Raw genomic sequence first — 6139 nt, 5'->3', positions numbered from 1 at the left:
ACACCATTAAAGAACGTACATAGTCAGTCATAAGAAACTCCAGAATGTATTTCAGAACATAAGCAGAATTTGTAATGTATAGAATAAACAATAATATGTACAATAGGCAGTTATGGAATATGACTATGCTGAGACATACACTTCTTATAGTACAGGTGTCCGTACAGTAATGGGGAGCAGGCATCAACAACTGTTACAGGTCGTTGCGTAGCTTATTTTTTTCCATGTGTAAATGTGTGTGTGGTCATAAAGAAACAAGTCACCCGGTGCATTATTGGTGTGTTTTAGGAAGTGTAACTCTGTGGCTTCAGTATAACTGTTTGGCTGAGCCCCAACTGCTCTCAGCCCTGAAGCAGGAAACCAGCAAAGCAGAACCTGAAGCATCAGGGGTCTGTTGAGAATCAGATCACTTTATTTGAGTTGGAGTCAGTGAGATTTGCTGTTCCTAAATCACTGCCCTGACTGTTTCAAAACATTTTTCTGTGACTTTGGACGGATGCTGAACAGCATTCAATGTGTCAGTGTCAGAACACCTGAAACCACCTGTTGCTGTAAAAACATTTTGACAGGTGGTGAGGCTGGATGGTGGTGAGGAACTGCCACTGAAGTATGAAATGAGACGAGGAACTCACTCAGAACGTCTGACAAATGCTCCTGATTTAACAGTAAGTGAGAAATGGTCAGGAAATGAAACACAGCCTTTAGATATAAAGTTATGCACATAAATAATCATTGGTGAGGACATAATGTAACTCAACAACATGGCATGCTAAACTAATATTGAGTTTCTTCTATGAAACACTTTGCCTAGTAACACATTTATGTAAAAACTGCATGTCCAAATGCAATGCTGAATTTTCATGTTTGTCTCAGAGAGCTGAAACTAGAACTTCTTACCTACTTTCTAACTGATTGACGATCAAGAAATCCTACAGTGACAACTCTTCAACATCATGGACGCATCAGGTAAAGTTAAAAGAGATATTATCATTTCTAAAAGATCTCATCTTATCTACTACCACAGAGGACATCATAACAGAGAAACATAATATATTTTATTTAATTGACATCATCTGTTCAATTTCAACTTCCCATTGGTTTTATTGCAGAAACGGGCAAGGTTATATATTTGGGATTTAAAAAAAGACAAAGAAACTGAGATTATTGGAAATTTCCTTTGTTTGTACACTTTAGGAAAGCGGCAGAAAATATGAGCAAGTTCTGCTAATGACAAAAATAAAACCACGGGATATATAATGCCGCTGTACTATAATAAAAGCAAAAGAAACGAGGCACATGCATACCTGAAGAAAAAATCCTAGTAGCCTTTCATTAGACTGAAAATGTGTTAAATATGAGATTTGGTGAAAAGCCTGTCTTTGCACTTTGACTCTGACCAGAGCAGAGCTTTTACTCACACACACACCTATGGAGAGAGAACTCTTTGAGACTCAACTGGCTGGAAAACATGACTCACGGGCCCCCAGAGGAGGAGCACCTGCACGAGACCATCGGCTGTGTGTGGGGCAACTACACTCCAGGTAAAAAAACGTTTACAAATATTTATTTTAGTCTTTTAACTGTTAATTTATCCCCTGAAATACAAAGCTGTATCAGAGTAGAAATAAGTGAAACTGTTGGATATTTGTAAAAAGAATACTTGTTGAAAAGAATGACTTTAATTTGGCAGGACAGCTGTTATTGTGATTTGAGTGAGAGTTATCATCGAAATGATCTTTAAATGTACTAAAGTAAAATGGTAATGCACCATGGCAACAATGCACAGGGCACATTCTTCTGTGTGGTTGTAATCCTGAGCTGTTTGTTGTTTTTGTTTGTTGAAGCTTTATTTATTGTAGAAACAACTTGTCCATTTATTTCATAATGATTAATACATTCCTTTTTAACATTAAATATTTGGGACACACTCCCACTTATTATCTATAGGAAAAATAATCATTTATAATCTTTGGATTGGTCTGCAAACTAGTATTCTTATTGCTGTAGTATTTTAGATTAAATGACAGTAGTCACTATGCAATAGATATTAGTGACGCTGTTTACTAATCTTAATTTATCCACACAAACACGTTGTTTTCCTTGGGATCCGGTTCTAGTTGCATTTTCCAAAGTCAGCGTTTGTTTAGCTTTCTGCACATTTTCTAATATTGTTTTAGTCTCTGAAGAAGGCTTTGCTGATGTGGAAAGAGTTGCGCGTAAAAGACGCATAGCACGTGTCTCTTCCACTTCCAACAATTATAGAGCTGATTTATTTCACCATGCTCGATTTATTATTAATATTAATACTTACACTGTTTGGAGAATGAATAATAATGTAACTGATAATTCATATTTTAATTGTTGTTCTTTTTTTTTTATCTCCTCAGGAAATAAAGACTAGATCAGAAAACAGCTTTTTATTTTGAATCATCTCTAGTTTAGAAACAAAAAACCATGATTATAATCATACTGAGATTCAAACCACATTAATGCTTCAACAGGTATACTGTTTTTCTTTAAAAGTTACTCCTGTTTTCTGAGACATGAATTAAAGTCACAGTTAGTTTATGGATATCCTGTTTTTTTTATTGAAACTTTTTTATACATTTTTAATGATCCTTAATATTATATATATATATATATATATATATATATATATATATATATATATATATATATATATATGTATTATTCCTCCTCAGGTTCTGAGTTCTTAATCGTGGAGCGTCCTGACGGGGAGGAAGGTCATCTCGCTGTCTCCAACTCTCCTGATGAGAAAAGGGGTAGCTGAGGTCAGGAACCTGCTCCAGGGTGAAGGTGAGGTTGCTGTTGGTATTGTAGGTGATGGCCATGGACTGATGGAACAGGAGGAGATGGAGAGGGAGATGGAAGAGGAAGAGGCGGGAGACTGGGAATATGAAGATTCACTTGATCAGTACCAAATGTTTGTATTCTGGATAACTTTCCACCCAGATGAACAGAGTGGTCGAATCAATAACTAGACTGGCACCCGTTACATAAACATGTTCACCCTGTAAAATCAGAGGTCTGGTGGTTGGCCTGGGATGGAGTCAAACTCCCGGCTTGATTTATCCAATCACCCCGCCACAGACAGCATCATTACCTTGTATGCAACATAATAAATATGTGACGTTTAGTCCATCATCATCATCATCTACAGAGGGAAGCCACACACTGGCTCATGTGTGTACACTCAGAAAGCTAGCCTAACAAAGATTTCCTGACATCTGTACTGATCTGTGTACTTTATAAATAACAGTTCTACATGAGACACAGTCACAGCCCCCCAGTTTACTACAATGTTTGTTTGACAGGGTGTAGAAGAAAAATGTTCTTACAACAATGTGTGGGAAACACATGCATTGGCTGTACAGTAGTAACACATACATACTGTAAATGCAGCTCCTTACTCCACTCGCAAGCAGTGGGGTTAAAAATAAGAGAGCAATAAGGGTATACAAGACAAGACTTGTATTGTGATCTTTAAAATCAAACTGGAAAAGACAATGTTATATTAAAAAAACGAAACTATCAGGGTAACATGACATTATCATCAGAACCCAGAGTATTCAGAGAAGGACAGGTTTGACAAATGCATATTAACGTGACTTACTAGCTTTATTCATTCTTCATGGAAGTAAATTATACTCAATCCGCTGTTATTTAAAATCAAATGCAGCTAAAATGTCAACATGGGAAATAGTAAACAGTGCTGTTAAGCATAGATCACCCATTGGTTTAAAGGATAGCTTAACTTTTTTTAAATAAATTTTAATATAATACTTACATGCCAATATGTCTCCGGGTAGATCTCACTTCTCTTATTTTTAATTTCCTCACTCCTCACTCCTCGCTCCTCTGTCTCACCGGAAGTTGTTTTGTGTGCGCCATCTTAAGGAGCGTCCCATGGCGCTTATTTGTGCTGGAGGAACGAGGAGCGAGGAGCCACCAGACCATCCTTCGGTGAAATCTTCATCCACTCGCCCCGCCCCTTTACTGTGTATCTGTCACTGATTGGATGCTGCTGCACATCACTGATCTGATGCTTCTTAACCTGAGAGCAGTTTAACAGACATTAAACTCAAGGGAATCACTCCTCAGTTTATACAGTGTTTCAATTAATGTGTCATATCTGAACAACAAAGTGGAAGAAATCTCTTTATTCATTTATTGGAAACATTTTTCATGATCTCCAATTCATTTTAATTATGAACACAATACAATTAAAAGAGACGGATTTAATATCTGTATCATGTAATATCTTACATGCGAAGTCAATGCAAAGACGTGGACGGACGCAAATTCGCACCAGAGGCACGAATGACTCGATTGACGCGACGCAAATGACGCGATTGACTGTGGCATGGCAAATACAATCGCTGCTTTCTTTCTGTTTGTATGAAGTTGTTGTGAGTGTGGACGGAGCAGCTACAACGTGAGCTTATCCTCTATTCAGAAAACAGACATTTTAAAATTGTTCACATGCCGTCTTGTGTGCACACTTGTCAAAGCATAAATTCAAAGTTTTTACAAACTGGTATCAGAGTGCAGTTATTTCAGCACCATTTTGATACGTGGATTACAATTAAAGCACAGTAAAATAGTCGCCGCTTGCAGTTCTGTTTATTTGCGTCATTCAAGATGCGCTGGCGACGGGGCGGGGCTTATCTCCACATGGTAGTTACCAACAACAACGAAATTAACATATTTCACTAAATAATATGCCAATGCTAGGTGTCTTTGTTGGGGATGCTTTGGGCCCACATATCGTTGTAGAAAAATAATTACATTTTATGGTGTGACAAAACTATGGTTAACATTTTCTTCGGTTTAGGTAAATAACATTAAAAAAAAAATGGTAATTTAAGTTCTTTGTGAAGGTCAAGGGTTTGGATTTAAATTATTATTCACATGACAGTTAAAATGTTAAATCCATGATTAAAGTTAAGACATATGCTATTTCGGCCCCCCTGTGGCACACTATGTCAGAGTTTGAAAGGCCAGTAGAGTGCTTTGCTTTGTCTGATGCTGTTGTACTTCTTGGTAGGACAGTCTCCTCATCTTCCTGAAATGACAGGATCCATTCCAGAGGGAGGAGGTGGAACAGGAAGTTTGAAGTTAGAACATGCTGATTCGCTGTGCCGTCCAGGCCTGGTTGCATATATCAGGTATTAATAGCTCCCAGACGGCTGAGCAATGCTGCCTGGCAGACAGAAAAAAACTTTGAGAAAGAGTCTCCCCAAGGACCCCAGGAATAGCACCTCCAAATCCCCCTATCATCTGCCCTTGGAGCCTCTGCAAGTATCCCCTGAAAAAAACCTCTCCCAGAGCAAAATAGAAGATTAAAGCAGGGCTGAACCAAGGAGCCGGCTTCAGGTTTCCGCCTGACAGCCCTCTCATGTAGAAATAGGCCCTGAGAGTGGCGACAAAGCCTGGGCCACCAACGCGTCCCCGTTGCAAAGTCCTGCATTCCAGCTGGGTATTTTTAGGGCTGGCATTTAAACTTGGCAACACATAACATACCCATACCATGTGCATTTCCTGTTCCTGTGAATTTGGGGCGTTTGGAAGCACACATCACCACCAATTATAAAATGTGAAGCTAAAGATAGGCAAATGTGAACTCAGTAAAAGTTATCTTACCAAATATAAACGCAAGTAATGTGTTTCACTTTGGTACACTTTCAATAGCACTATAAACACAACCTTTATTGAACATGTCTCAGACCAATAACAGGTGCCACACTCTCAATATGAAACATCTTTACTCTAAAGCCGCAGGCTGCAGCATACACAGTCAAACATGTTGTCATCCACCATCAACACTTGAATGAATAATGAGAAATAAATAAGCTAAATTAACTTTTATCAAGTGTGCATCACCATGGTAACCTTGGCTGCACACTCAAGAGCAGGTTAACTTCAGAGATCAGATATGCCGACAGCCATCACTACAGTATCCTGTGAGGGACAAAAGAGGTGACGTTACACAGAGCACATATTTTAAAGATCAGATTCACTTTGGTCTTCAAGGCTTATTATGTGTCCGCTCTGATCTAAAAGCAAAGCTTTTTACAAATAGATCTGTAGTTTAGGACACTAAATACATTAAAGCAAT

At 38.3% G+C, this 6139-nt stretch overlaps 1 long non-coding RNA gene across 2 annotated transcripts; it reads left to right on the top strand.

Moving 5' to 3' along the window:
* The first annotated feature begins 571 nt into the window (after positions 1–571).
* LOC134858369 (uncharacterized) lies at positions 572–3065 on the top strand. 2 transcript variants are annotated; one of them, XR_010164951.1, is made up of 4 exons: positions 572–665; positions 874–966; positions 1406–1541; positions 2703–3065. It is a non-coding gene; the product is annotated as an uncharacterized LOC134858369 (long non-coding RNA). The 2 variants fall into 2 exon arrangements; XR_010164950.1 differs by having other exon boundaries at positions 1401–1541.
* The last annotated feature ends 3074 nt before the right edge of the window (positions 3066–6139 follow it).

The sequence above is a fragment of the Eleginops maclovinus genome, chromosome 22 (assembly GCF_036324505.1).
Source record: "Eleginops maclovinus isolate JMC-PN-2008 ecotype Puerto Natales chromosome 22, JC_Emac_rtc_rv5, whole genome shotgun sequence".
Taxonomy (NCBI): Eukaryota; Metazoa; Chordata; class Actinopteri; order Perciformes; family Eleginopidae; genus Eleginops; species Eleginops maclovinus.
The sequence above is the reverse complement of the archived record's forward strand: the minus strand, read 5'-3'. Positions and strand labels throughout refer to the sequence as shown.